This window comes from Ipomoea nil, unplaced genomic scaffold (genome assembly GCF_001879475.1).
Source record: "Ipomoea nil cultivar Tokyo-kokei standard unplaced genomic scaffold, Asagao_1.1 scaffold0642, whole genome shotgun sequence".
Taxonomy (NCBI): Eukaryota; Viridiplantae; Streptophyta; class Magnoliopsida; order Solanales; family Convolvulaceae; genus Ipomoea; species Ipomoea nil.
Genome location: NW_017617070.1, coordinates 543,933 through 560,327, shown reverse-complemented (window position 1 = coordinate 560,327; position 16,395 = coordinate 543,933).

Below are 16,395 nucleotides of genomic sequence, written 5' to 3'. Positions count from 1 at the left end.
TTTTAAAAAACAATTATACTTTTCTTTTGTACTATTAAAGTCTTGGTCAACTCAAAATCATTATTTCAATAATCCAAGCTGCCGGTCCCAACCCATTTCACGTGTTGACATCAAATTGACTTTTTGGATAATTCCACCTTATAATAGTTTTGTTTCCCACAATAGTATTGGTCTTGCCGGTTTCCAAATCACCTGTATTCATATTTATATTACTCCGAAAATTTCACTCTACTCATAAACAGAGTTAATTCCATTTTTTTTCCCTATATTTATAGGATCCACCTTGTTTGATAAATTAGTTAGCTTATCAGCTAATTTTAATTTATTTAACCACAATTAATTGTTTAACTTGGTTAAAAAAAAATCAATATAAGTATTTGGTTAATTAGCTTTTCGTAATTCCAAAATGCTAAAATTCAAAAAGCTACTCAAAACAACTTTTTCAATTAGTTTTTTGAGAAAAGAAATTATACCAAACAGCTATCACCTAACAGCTAATTTACCAAACATTTTTCTACCGTCAGCTAATGTTATCAACAAGTCATACCCTCTAACCAAATCAGCTAACAGCTAACAGCTATCAGCTAACAACCATGTACTAAACAGGGCCTTTAAGTCCTTTTTTATTAGAACATCTACTTTTGGTCCTAGTATTATTGTGACATGACCATTTTTGGTCCTTTATCAACAAAATAGTTTAAATATCATTAAATATAAGGACATTTCGGTCTTCAATTATGAATTTTTTCAAAAAAAAAATATATAGCGGATTAACCTACTTTGTATAAAAAAAGATCAAAATGTCTTTGTATTTAACGACATTTCAATGATTTTTATTGACAGAAGACTAAAAATGGTCATATCACAATAATACTAGTACCAAATGAGAAAATTCTAATTAAAAAAAAAAAGACTAAAAGTAGATTGTCATCTATAAATCTAGGACCAAAAATGAAATTAACTATCATAAATACTACTTTCTGTTATCTCATTTTGGTGAGGAATGTTTATGTTTAATACAAGAGTGACTCTCCGGTGTTGGTCTGTGAGACGAGTCGGGTTAATATGAAAATGTAATACTTATACTAAAAAATGTAATACTAATAAAGTTTAAAGTTTTTGTTACTTATAAGATAAAACGTAATACTTTTGAGAAAAAATGTAATACTTTTAAATCAAAATGTAAAAGCATTACATGTTTTTCATCAAAAGTATTACAGTTTCCCTTATAAGTAACAAACACTTTATTCCTGATTAGTATTACATTTTTCAATATAAGTATTACATTTCTAGAGTAACTATTACATCTTGACTTTACCCGTCTCATGGACAAGACTCACACAAGTTTTAACCTTAATACAACTATTTTGAAGAAAATAAATAAGATGTGATATCTTTTTCAAAACTGTTAAAATGAATTAACTATTTTGAAGAAAATAAATAAGATGTGATATCTTTTTCAAAACTGTTAAAATGAATCAAGAGTAAATTGGGAAAAGTAAAAATTGTAATGTTTAAATTAGAATGGTGTACATTGTTTTGAGATTAATGGATAAAAAGAAAAGGAGTGAATTTCATTTTTGTTCCTACTGTTATAGAAATTTTTTTAATTTTAGTCCATCATAATTATTTTTGCCACATTGCGTTCACTATTATTAAAAGTGTTTCAATTTTAGTCTATTTTTAGATTTTTCATGGACTAAAATTGAAATACGTTTAATAATAATGGATGCAATGTGATAAAAATAATTATGGTGGACTAAAATTAGAATGACCCCTATAATAGTAGGATCAAAAATAGATTTCACTCAAAAGAAAAGTATGACGTTTAAATTAAAGTAGAATGAATGAATGAATATATATATATATATATATATATATATATATATATATATATATATATATATATATATATATATATCTACTATATCTACTATACTAATAAGAGCCTAAGAGAGTTAGGCATATAATGGGTAGAAAAAATGACGGTCACAGATTTTAATCAAATGTATGGCTCAGATTGATTAAAAGATTGATCAGATTTAAATTTTACACTAAAATTTTCTAAAATACCCACACACCGTTACTAATTCCGTTAAAATTTTAAGAATTGCCGTTAGTTCACCGTTAACTTACTCATTGATTTTAATAATAAAAAAAAAAAGGTCTTAGGTTCGAACCTCATCCCAATCAAAGTTGGCATAATTAGTACTCTATTTTACTCTTATTAAATTATATATAAATAATAATTTAGTAGTTACAACGAAAAATAATACATATGTATTTCTTTAATTTAGAATTATGTGTCCACAATGTCTTTATTCAAAAAAAAAATTATTCATTATTAATAAATTAAATAAGAGAAATAATTTTATTAGTTATATTGTCTTTATTTTTCTTCAATATAAAAATTCTTTATATTCAAATTTATTAATTGATTATATTCGCTACATTATCCTTACAATGTCTTTATTCAGTGAAAAAAAAATTATTAATTATCAATAAATTAATTAAAAGAAATATTTTCCTTAAAAATTTTTACATTCAAATTCATCAATTGATTATATTCACTACATTATCTATTATTTTTTTTGTGCACTATTTTTCTAATTAAATATCAAAGTTATAATACAATGCTATATATTTATTTACCAAGTATTTTATTAATACCATGAAAAAATTAAAAAAATATAATTAATAAAGCCAACCATATTAACTACTTGAGAGATTTTGTGACAAAGAGAGTATTCAAATCACACAACAAATTGAAGTGAGAACTACCTCGCAATGTCCTTGTTTGACAATCAGCAGTTAGCGGTTAGCGTTTGCAGATTATACTAGCGGATTTGACCAGCGAATTTATTTAATTATTAACATTGGGTAGAAAAAATGTCCGCCAAATTATTAAATCAAATGAATGGTTCATATTGTCCAGGTTTTAATTTTTTTCTTTTAAGATTTTATAATTTATCCTTAATTATATGATTATCCATTTAACTTTTCCGTTAATTCACCGTTAGTCTAATTCTAATATTAAAGTCTAATATAGAATTATAACTACACCATTAATCTAATTCTAATATTAAAGCTAAGTCTTAATAGAACTTAACCACAAATCCTAATGTCGGAATCTCCTCAAACAATATTAGTATATATTTAATATTTTATGCCCTAATTTTTATTTGTTTTCCCTTATGTCTCGTATTTGGTTTCAATCATACCTATACAATTATTTTATTGACAATTATAATCAATCTTGACTATATTATCTTGCATTTGTAAACTTAGAATTACCTATTTAACCCGCACGGGCTTAGCTCAATGGTTTAGTGGGTAGTATTTGGGAGAAGAGACCAAGGTTTTAACCTCGGCAGCGGCAGTGCGGGAATTATGTCCAAAGTGGGCAGATTCCTTGTGCATATCAGCATTTGGCCCTGTCTGCTGAACCATTGAGTCACCGTGATTTACAACTTCCTACAATGCTCTGTCGGGTCGGAGTGTGGGGAGCCCTTGGGGTTGGGAACTCAACCTTTGGGAGAAGAATTACCTATTTAAATACGCAAATTCAACCTTCAATTATCTATGCATGAACAATTTCAATATAATCCTGCCTTAATATACTTTATATATATATATATATATATATATATATATATATATATATATATATATATATTTATTTATTTATTTATTTATTTTATTTATTTATTTTATCATAAGAAGTATATGGAGAAAAGCAAACACGCACTATTAATTTTTAAAAAAATGAAAATATTAGTTCTCCCTCACTCAAATTTTTTATGTCACGTTTCTTGAGATTCATATGTTCAAGATAGCCTCTTATTGTTTGCCACATTAAAAAGTAAAATTGAGAGAATAGATATTAGAAATTCATACTGTAAAGTATCATTGATCCTAGTTCATTATTATAATATTGTTGGTCATTACAACAATAATAATGTAGCTTCATTAAAATGACATCAATTTGCCTGCTATCATTTACACATATTATTCTTTATTATTATTTATAAATAAAATCAATGTTACAAAATATATTATTAAAAATAATCTATTGATGATATCTTTTAAATAATATTCATTCTAATTAATATATTTTAAATCTTAGTTGTTTATTGATGGCTTCCAATATCTACTATCTATCTACTATCTACTATACTAATAAAAGCCCAATAGAGTTAGGCTTATATCTACTATACTAATAAAAGCCCAATAGAGTTAGGCTTATAATGGGTAGAAAAAATGGCGGTCACAGATTTTAATCAAATGAATGGCTCAGATTAATTAAAAGATTGATCAGATTTAAATTTTACACTCAAATTTCTTAAAATACCCACACACCGTTACTAATTCCGTTAAAATTTTAAGAATTGTCGTTAGTTCACCGTTAACTTACTCATTGATTTCAATAAAAAAAGGTCTTAGGTTCGAACCTCATCCCAATCAAAGTTGGCATAATTAGTACTCTATTTTACTCTTATTAAATTATATAAATAATAATTTAGTAGTTACAACAAAAAATAATAAGTTATATTGTCTTTATTTTTCTCAAATGTAAAAATTTTTACATTCAAATTCATCAATTGATTATATTCACTACATTATCTATTATCTTTTTTGTGCACTATTTTTCTAATTAAATATCAAAGTTATAATACAAAATAATGCTATATATTTATTTACCAAGTATTTTATTAATACCATGAAAAAATTAAAAAAATATAATTAATAAAGGCAACCATATTAACTACTTGAGAGATTTTGTGACAACGAGAGTATTCAAATCACACAATAAATTGAAGTGAGAACTACCTCGCAATGTCCTTGTTTGACAATCAGCAGTTAGCGGTTAGCGTTAGCGGATTATACTAGCGGATTTGACCAGCAAATTTATTTAATTATTAACATTGGGTAGAAAAAATGACCGCCAAATTATTAAATCAAATGAATGGTTCATATTGTACCTTAATATACTTTAAAGTACTTATTTAAAAAAAGCATTGGGCATTATCCCAATCGCGCAATGCGCGTAAAAAACTAGTTAGTAAAATAAACCTTCTGTATTGCGAGAATGGAACTCTAATATTTTCTTACTGAACCTATTTTAGGTTCATTTGTATAATATTGTAGTCGCATTATTATTAAAGATGAACATTTAGTATTGTAAAAACGAACCATTAATATTGTAAAAATGAAGTTGCAATGTTTCACTAATGAATCTATTTTAGATCTACCATTATAATGTAATTGCATTACAATTGTTATAATAAACCTATAGTATTTTGAAAATGAACTTGTAGTATTATAAAAATAAACCTATAGTATTTTCAAAATTAAAATTATACGTATATTGAAAATGAATCTAACGTGGTCTATTAATATTCTTATATTTTAATTTAAAATATTAAAATAAAATATTAATATGAGTGTTATTTGAAAGATATTAATTAGAATTTTTTAATAATATATTTTTATATATTAATTTATTTGTAAAAAAAGAAAAATTAAAAATTAACTTAATTTGAAAAAAAAGGGATTTAACTTGATTCGCCTTTCAATGTGGCATGGTCCATGGTATAACAAAATGCTAAAATATTGTAGAAGATAGCTAATACTGCAATGTATTTGTCATTGTTAAATTAGATCATGCAAGTCTATGTTATTATAATAGAATAAAACTTAACACTCGCATGGGCAGCTCAACTGGTCACAAAGGTGAAATTTTAGAAGAATGATCAGGGATTGAGTCTCACAGGCAACAGTGTGGAAGAATAGAATAAAACTTAACATTATTATTATATACAATGTGAATATGAATACTATTAAAATATTGCATCAATAAAACAACTATTATTTAGTCTTAGTTTACAAAGCTAAGCAAAGTCATTGAAATTGTCAACTTATTTTAAGTCGACTTTTATTACTGTAATTAATAATCACAAGTAAGAACAAAATTAATAAAAGATATAATTTAATTTGTTTTGTGAAAATTGGCATCACTCCATATCACATGTATGTTATAGGTTGAATATGAACATACAACATAATCGACATGAATATACTGTAGTAAGTTGTGTGTGAACATCAGCTTACATGTACACAGCACACATACTATAGCATTGATTCATTCATTACCGCAAACATATTGTTATCATGTTCAATTCTATTATTTTTTAACTTTTCTAGACTTGAATTCTTAGGTTTCACATCAAGGTATCCACGAGCTAACAATTGTCGGACCATGCATTTCACCATGACAATCATTACATCTGGACGGTTGCAGGATTTCTTGATTGGCTTGGAGAATCTGAGAGAGATGTTTACCATCTTTCTTTGTGTTGGTTTTAATTTGAATGTTAAAAACATTGTATTCATAGTCTATGTTACTTTATATTTTTCATGTAAAAATACTTTTCAGCTATGTATGCGGTTCAATCAATATATAGATGGTTGTACGTGAATATTGTTTAATATTTTTTTACAAATATTTGTTACAACTGATTCTCATTTCAATTGAATATGTATATAGAGCTTGTTTGTGGTTGCAATACAATTTTTAATATAAAGATTTATGAGAAAAAATATGATATAATGACCATCATAAAATCAAAACTAAAATATTTTATGAAAATTTTAAAGCCAATTAAAAAATGCCACTACAAGTAGATAAGAAAATAGTTTTGAAATAAAATTATATTTTAGCGGCGGTTATACAACTGACGCTAATATTTAAAGTAAAAAATAAATAAAATATTTAGCGACGGTTAGTTAAGTGTCGCTAAATGCTAATATATATATATAAAATGACCAATTTTTCGCGACGGTTCAAAAACCTCCGCTAAACAACATTTAAACTGCCGCTAAATAACGTATTTGGTGTAGTGTGTGTTTAGTTTTCCGTTCCACTTTCCTCACAAAAAATGTTTTCTTCCAATTTTTTTTTGCACTAAAAATTGCAACAAATTAAAATTTTATTTTATTTTTCCGTTGCATTGGAATGCAATTCCATTGTGATTTTGCAACGGAAATTATTTCATTTTAGGGTGCGTCTGGAAACTCGAAAAATGACTCCCGGAAAAAGTTTTTCGAGTTTTCAGTGTTTGACAAGAGGAAGGAAAATGAGGTCAGTGAAAAATGATGCCTTAGTCAAAGGAAAATAGGTATGTTTTGGGAGAAAATGACTTTCCCTTTTTTTTTTGGGAAAGTCATTTTCCAAATGATGCATATGCAAAATTTTTCGAGCCTAATTTTTGGCGGGCTTTTGCGAGTCGACCCACCAAATGAACCTGCAAGCTAGGGTTCATGCAACCATAGCCCGCCCATGCAGGTTGGCGGGCCCCGCGGCTAGTCGGCGAGCTTTTTTTATTTTTATTTTTATTTTATTTTAATTCAAAATTCAAAAGAATAAGTAAAATCTACAAATAATATTAATTTTTCATACTTAAAAATTTTAAAAAAATACATTTTAAAAAATGTTAATATATATATATATATATATATATATATATATATATATATATATATATATATATATATATATATATATATATATATATATATCAAAAGAGTGTTATTCACAAAAGGATTTTATCAAAAATATCAAACAATTAAAATTTTGAAGTATTCAATTTTTTTCATTTTTCCTACTCATTTTCTGGAAAATGAAGCAAACACACAAATACAGTTTTCCGTTTTGTAGCTAAACACCGAAAAGAAAAATGTTTTCTGAAAAATGACTCATTTTCTAGAAAGTCATTTTTCGGATTTCCAAACGCACCCTTAATTTTCCATTGCAGTTCAGATTTTTTCTAGTAGTAGAATCACTCTGAAGTTCACTTTTTATTGTATTGTGTGTTTAGTTCACGTTATATGCTCAATGGTTTAAATTACGTAAGAATATTTTATATGCCTCCATTTTATTTTTGAAAATGTGAGATTTTTGAAATTATTATGAAAATTTTTGAAATAATTTTGTAATTGATTTTATAGCACATCTTTCATTTCATTTTATCTTGTTTTTGGCAAATTATATGCTGTGCATCCATGTGCACCATGCATGGTGCACACGGATGCAAAAACGACGTCGTTTTGACTAAAAACGCGCGTCCACTTAAAAAAAAATCAGTTCCGATTCCCGACAATAGCATTATGGTGTGCATAATTTGAACTATATATCCAAAATCACTGAACTAAAAATCAAGAATCAATGAACTAAAAATCCAGAATCAATGAACTAAAAATCCATAATGAATGAACTAAAAATCCATAATGAATAAACTAAATATCCAGCATGAATGAAAAAAAAAAATCAGTTTCAATTTCCGTCTAAATATCCAGAATCAATGAACTAAAAATCCAGAATCAATGAACTAAAAACCCAGAATCAATGAACTAAAAATGCAGAATGAATAAACAATATAATGCTGTTGAGGAGAATTAAAACTGATTTTTTTTAAGTGGGATGTGCATTTTTAATAAAAACAACCTTGTTTTTACATCTATGTACACCATACATAATGCACACGGATGCACAACATAACGATTGCTTATTTTTGTGGTAGACGCTAGCACGTTAGAGTGGTGGGGAAGGAAGATGGAAGAAATTAAAAATACAACAAATTAAAGGCAAGTAGTACAAAATAGATTAGAAAAATCCATTTGGCGATATGAACATGATATGATTGAGAAGCCCATGCCACTCATGACGCAGCACATATGACATCATCGTTGTGGCATCACATTTATCATTTAAAGTAGTTACTAATTGCGCGAATAGTTGAATATCTAATTTGTATTTTTAAATTAGTGTTTTTGAATTTATCAAAATATTATTTGGTATCTTGACGTATATTAATGCAAGATTATCAATTTTTTTATAAAAATAAATATTTCAAAAATGCATAACGTACTATGATATGTGGCAGAAATGTTGGATTAACTGGTGTAATAACAATTTTAGAGGGCGTGATCTATGCTTCCTCTTGTTGCCATTTCCACTAGAAATGAATTATTGATTTGATTAGTCTCTTGGTGTGCTTCACTGCAATTTTAGTGTCTTGGCGCAATGCACCTTCAAAAACAGAACCAAATTCTCCTTCCCCCAAAAGACAATGATAATAGACATAGTTTCTCATATGTGTTAAATATATACTGTAAATTAGATGTACCGTTTCATCAATGTCCAATGTGTGATTCTAATTAATTGAACAAAGTTCATGTTACATTTTATATTGCTTTTCTTTTTTAAAACAACAATCAAAGCGAATTATTATTGCGAAATCAAATCACAAATACAATGAGGGATATCTACGTCCACACCTCCCGACCAATATACAAGCAAGAAGCTCTGGCCAGGGAGTGAGCAATCACATTGGCTGTTATATTGTATTTTTTTAGTACACTCTATCATATTCATAGTATATGTTTAACAATTATATGTCAATTTTGATTGGGATGTGGTTCGAACCTAATTAAGACATTCCTTATGAAAATCAATGAGTAAGTTAAGAATGATAAATAGTTAACAAAATATTCCGTTACAAAAGTTTACACTGACAGAATGCAAGGGTATTTAGGAAAAGTAAATAATATAATAGAGGGTAAAGTAAAAAAAAAAATGATAAAAATACTAAAATCAAAATAATATGAACCATTCATTTAAACAAACAAGAATCTAAGCCCTCAACACCGGACCTATGACCACTCATTTGGAATGGTAACCAGAATGTTATCACACTACATGGTAGTTGGCTAAAAAGTTAGTTGTTAAAAGCGAAAAAAAAATTTTAAGTTAGAAGAAGTACTTAGTTGCTTACAAATTTTTTCTATCACTACTACAGAAATACATTACAGCGTCACCATTTTAACGTCAGTTTTTAGAAAATTCGACGTTAAATATTTAAAATTATTTTTTATTTTTTTAAAAATACATATGACGTTGGTTATAACAAATAACCGACGTCATATATAATCGAAATTAAAAAAAAAAGTAAAATAGTTACGACGTCGGTCGATGTAATTGGCCAACGTCGTAAAATAGTTAAATAAAAAAATTGAAATTAAAATACCATACGACGTCGGCTAATTAGCCGACGTCGTATGGTATTTAAATAAAAAAAATTCAATATTAAAATAACATACGACGTCGGCTAATTAATTAGCCGACGCGGTATCCTGAATAAAAAAAATAAAAAGAATATATATGGTATACGATGTTGCTAAGTATATAGCTGACGTCGTATATTTATTAAATACAGTATACAAACCCTAATTAGAAGCTACCGAATGCAATTCAAAAAAAAAAAAAAAAAACTTCATCTTCACCTCCACACCTCCACTCCACCGCCGTATCGTCGCCAGCCACCGCCCGTCACGCCATCGCCGTGTCGTCGAACGGCAGCAGCTACTGTCGACGCCTCCGCCACTTATCTCCGCGCTGCTCTCTGACGCTGCCACCGCCACAGCTCGGATGCCGCTCGTGTTTCGCCGCCGGAAGGTACGTAATATATATATATATATATATATATATATATATATATATATATATATATATATATATATATATATGTGTGTGTGTGTGTGTGTGTGTGTGTGTGTGTGTGTGTGTGTGTGTGTGTGTGTGTGTGTGTGTGTGTGTGTGTGTGTGTGTGTGTGTGTGTGTGTGTGTGTGGAATTTTATGAAATATTGTTTATATATTTTTAATTTTTAGAAATTGTTATCTATAAATGAGATGGAGGGAGTAGTAATTTAGTTATTTAGGTGAAGAAAGATTGAGCTAAAGAATTTGACAATTTCTTTTATGAGATGACTTATAAATTTTAGTTTTACCTAATTTGAGCTAAATAATTATGAGATGGCTTATAAATTGCCTTAGAACACAATTACTAAATAAAATGGAAAAGATAAGCCCTTTTGTGAAATAGAAATGGAATTGTGTCGATATTTGAAAATTTAGGATTTGTTTTGTATATATATGTTGAATTTTAAGAATTATTGTAGTTGTAGTAGTAGGTATTATTATAGAAATTTGTTAAAATAGTGTTAACTAATGTTTAACTAGGGTTATTATTATTTTAGATTGGCTTGTGATAGATAAAAGTTGGATGAAAGCTAATCGACTTAGTCAGCAATATGAAGATGGAGTTAGAAATTTTTTACACTTTGAAAAGAATAACCTTATGAATAGTAATAAGAGGTTCTTCTGTCCTTGTACGAAATGTTGTAATAAAAAAAGGTTAGGTGAAGATGACATATATGATTATCTAATCGTTAATGGGATTAATCCAAATTATACACAATGGATTTGGCACGGTGAAAGCGATGTGGCTACAACATCTAACATGTATGTTGACAATGAAAATGATGAGTCTGAAGATCGGTTGATGGCGATTTGTCCTTGACTAAATGAAATTTTTTGGTTTGATTCACTTGGTCATGGGCCGTGTGAAGACATTAAACATATAATGGAAACGTATGTAAATTTATATAATTAATTAATATTTATTATTAAACTAGTGATGCCAAGTATTTACGTATATTTTATGTCTTATATTAATAGGTGTATGACTACAACAAACATGATGAATGGAAAGAAACAAAATCGTTCACCAAAATGGACTATATGTTCGGTATGTACTTCATTCACTTTGTAAAACATGCAAACTTATTGTTTTTTACTAATTTATTTTAATTTTATTGTAATTCAAATGTAGTGTGCTATACAAAAAGGAACTACCGAATGTGGTTATTATGTGATGAAGTTCATGTTGAAAATTGTTTCCAACAACCTAAGCAAAGGAATGGATAAGGCAAGTAATTTAATAATATATCTTTCTTCTTCAAATGTTTAAAAATACTTGCTTATTTATTATTTTTATTTCTTTTGAACTTTGTAGACTTTGGAAAGACAAGGAAGATTGCCATACAACAAACAAGAGATTGATGAAGTTAGAGACAAATGGTCTAACTTTCTTATTGATGAATGAGTTAATAAAACGCTTCTTATTTGATACTTTACGTTTAAAATTAGTTTATGTTTATTGACTTGATGTTTAGTTATTTTTGGTGAATTGTGTTACTTATATTAGTTTTACGATTAGTAGTTTGAATTAGTTTAATGAATTGTGTTCTTTATATTAGTTTCATGTTTAGTAGCTTGAATTAGTTGATGTTTGAATGTTAAATTGTTAGCTGCGCAAGTTCTGAAAGTTGATACAGGTTAGGGTAGAAACCATAAAACAATTTTAATATATATATATATATATATATATATATATATATATATATATATATATATATATATATATATATACACACACACACACATACACGACGTCGTATTATATATAAAAAATCATTAATTAATTTACGACGTCGGCTTTACGTTAAAAGCCGACATCGTATATTATTATTATTTTTTAAAAAAGCATACAACATCGGCTTTAACTTAAAAGCCGACGTCGTATGTTAAATTTAAAAAAAAAAAAAAAATACTACGACGCCGACGTCATAAGTTTATTTTTTAATTTTAAAAAAATATACGACGTCGGTTGTTTAACTGACGTCGTATCATTTATGTACTACGTCTCTAAAGTTGACGTTGAAAGATAACCGACGTTAAATAGGGTCTTTTAACCGATGTTAAAGCCCTTTTCTGTAGTAGTGTATTTATTATTATTTTTAGACATTATGAGATTAAGTAGCATTTGAAAGTAAGTGTTTAAAAAAAAAATTGTTGGCGTAGTGTGGTTGTAGCAGTTGTGGTGGTTTGGTAGTGGTGGTGGTAGTGTTGGTAGAGGCGTTGGTGGTGGTGGTGTGGTAGTGGTGTTGTGTTGTTGGTGTTGTTGTTGTTGGTAGTGTTGGTGGTGGTATTGGTGGTGGTGGTGGTCATTATCGTGTGATAGTGGAGGTGGTCGTTGTCGTGTGATAGTGGTGGTGGTTGTGTGGTGGTGGTGGTGGTTTAATTTGGTAGTTATGGTGGTGGTAGTAATAATATTTCGGAAACTTATAACTTAAAAAGAAGAGAGGGAAAATAAAGAATCCGAAAAATGTCTTGATTAAAAAACTATGAAGACATTTCACTAAATTGGGTCTTTTTTCTGTTAACCAAAATAAATATTTTCCGTTGACTTTATTTTCCTTGAGTACCCAAACACTGAAAAATCTAAAAAAAAAAAAAAAAATGACTTCTAAAAGTCACTTTCCAAATTTTCAAATGGACTATTAGAATGTATTACATTTTCCTCAAAAAATCATACTTTTTCCCTTAAATATTATACATTCTTTCATAAGTAACAATTAATTTATAGTCATTTTAATTTTTTAGCATCAAACTGGACACTTTTGATTAAATTGAATGAGATCCACATAATCTCACTCATATCCATAAAGAGTTTTTTTACACTTTTGGTCCCACGACTATGGTGTCACCAACAATTTTGATCCACGACTATGACTTTCTTAGTAAATTTGGTCCTTTCGATGCATTTTCGGTCCAATGTTTGCCGGAAAATTTTACTCATCATTTAATATGGGCAATATTGTCTTTTCTACCTCACAAACTAATGACATAAATAAATAAATAAATAAACAACTAAAAAATTTTGACATTTAGCAAGGAGGGTGAAACTGAAAGTGGAATTAGAATTGGGTGACTTTTAATTTCAATCACCGTATCACTGGCTGTGTTTAATTATTTATTTATTTATTTATTTATGTCATTAGTTTGTAAGATGGAAAAGACAATATTACCCATGTTAAAATGAGAAGTAAAATTTTTCGACAAAAATTGAATGGAAAAAAAAGTCATAGTCGTGGACCAATTCTACAAATTTTAAAAGTTGTGGATCAAAGTTGTTACTGACACTATAGAAGTTAGACCAAAAGTGTAAAAAACTCTATCCATACATATTAAATATACTTCTGTAAATTGTGTTTTGAATAAAAAAAAAAAGAAGCCATTTTTCTTGACGGAAATGAACAAATATTAAATATTACTCCGTAATTACAAGTGAGTAGTACTGACAACGTTTTCACCAAGTGGTCCCAAAAGATACAAAAGTGTCGTACCCTAATGTACTCCATAATTTATAGCTTTTTGTTTTTGTTTTTATTTCTTTAATTTATTATTCTTTACATTATCTTTCTCTAGAGTCTAGACTTTACTCTGGGTCAATTTTGGAGGTTATTCGCTAGTAGAAATTTTGAACACAAATCAAACGTACATTCAAAAGTTTTCCACATGGATCTCATAATTTTCTTTTCCAAAAAAAATAATATTAATTATTATTATTATTATTATTATTATTATTATTATTATTATTATTATTATTATTATTATTATTTAGAAAGTTATTGATGCATAAAATGACTACAATTTAGTTAAAATTAATAGCTTAAATTGAACCGGGTACTATGCTAATCAAACTAAAATTGAAACTATACGGACAGTCTCAATTATGGTTTAAAATAGAACTTCTTATTCTTGATTACATAGTTGAAATGCCTAGGTGACCAATAGAATTGCCTAGGTTAGGCCTAGCCTAGCCATTGTGCCAGGCAGGCCATATGCCGCCCACTATCTAATAATCATGTCTGGCCACTTTGAGCAAGCATAATCGTTAATGGCTTGGCTAAAATGAAAAATGATAAGTGGACTCCAATAGAGTAGAATTTTCACTATGTATCTTAATTTTATTGGAGGGAGAAAAAAAGAAATAAATTAAAATTGTGATTAACATTTTTTAATGAATCAAAGTGTATCATGTATACATGGAGTAAAAAAAATAAGTAAAAAGTAGAATTTGGTGTAGTAATACTCGGCTAAAATAGAGTTGTTGGCCTCTTGGTCGATGGGCATAAGGCTATGCTTAAGTCTTAAATATTAAAAACAATTTTCTTTAATGAAGGTGGTTTAAAATCCACGATTCAAATCGAAATAGAATATTGGGTATGTCTATTTTGGATCGTTATGTTGTGCAACCCTGTGCATCATATAAGGTGTACACAGAATTGGATTCATAATTTCTATAATATAGATCCATAATTTTTATACTATAAATCCACAATTTCTATACTATAGATTCATAATTTTTATACTATAGATTCATAATTTCTATACTGTATAGTTATCAAATTATGAACGTATAGTTCAGTGATTTATGAATACAGAGTTCAATAATTGTGAATATGAACATTGAAAATTATGAACATAAAGTTTTGTAATTGTGAATATAAAGTTCAATAATTATTAATCTATAGTATATAAATTATGAATTTATAGTATAGAAATTATGGATCCACTATGGTGCACACAATTTCACATCATAATTTGCCGTCTATTTTGACTTGTCTTAATGCCTTTTGTTTGGTCAATTTATTTCATTTTACTTGTCTTAATACCTTTTGTTTGGTTAGTTTATTTAATTTATTTTTTTATTATTTTACTCGCCACCCTTGAGTCCTGATTGAGTGGACTGTCAAATTTGTAAAATTGTTGTCTTGAGTTTCTAATTTCACACGCAGTCTGTTCTAAGTCACCATTTTGGCATTTGTTTAATCCAATTTTACTTTCTAATTAAAAGATAAGCTGTTTCCATGTTTGAAAATGTCGTTGTTAATTAATACATTTTTACTTTATTTTAATATAATTATAAGATATTTTGGTATTAATAAAGTAACAGATAAAGAACTAAAGAACATAGAAATATGATAAATCAATTTATTTACGTTAATTGATGAATGAATAGCCCCTATAGTATTTTTTCTATAAATACTTGAAATAAGAGTCAAAATGCAAACTGACTGTCAAATTAAACACTATAAATATGCATATGAAGTTCTAAATGTTGGGTATTTTTCAAAATAACAAGCGCAAATTAAAGGTTAAAAAAAATCAAAATTCAAGTTGTGTTTTGGATTTTTCAAAATAACAATTGCACCCTCATTGCGCATGAGGTAGAGTCTCTAAGCTATACAATTCAAACTTCTATGAAAAGAAAATTGTATATATACTAGTACAAATTCACTTACGTTTCCAATTTGCGACAAAGGCTCACTCAAAGACTTCTCAACTCCACTTTTCTCAATTCAAGTGATATACTTTGAGAATCAATTTTTCATTTATCCATTATTCATTGAGTGTATTATATATCAAATTAAACATTTAAGTTAGGAGAATCCGAAACCACTTAAATCCAACCATCCAAAACCAGAAGTGAACCCCACTCAAAACTATGACTGAAAATCCGAAACCACTTAGATCCGATCGGGCAAAACCAAAAGTGAACCCCACTCAAAACTATGACTGAAAATGGTCATTTTACATGCCAAAATAGCTAATTTTTTCAACACTAAAATTAGGACGTTTGGTTGGGAGG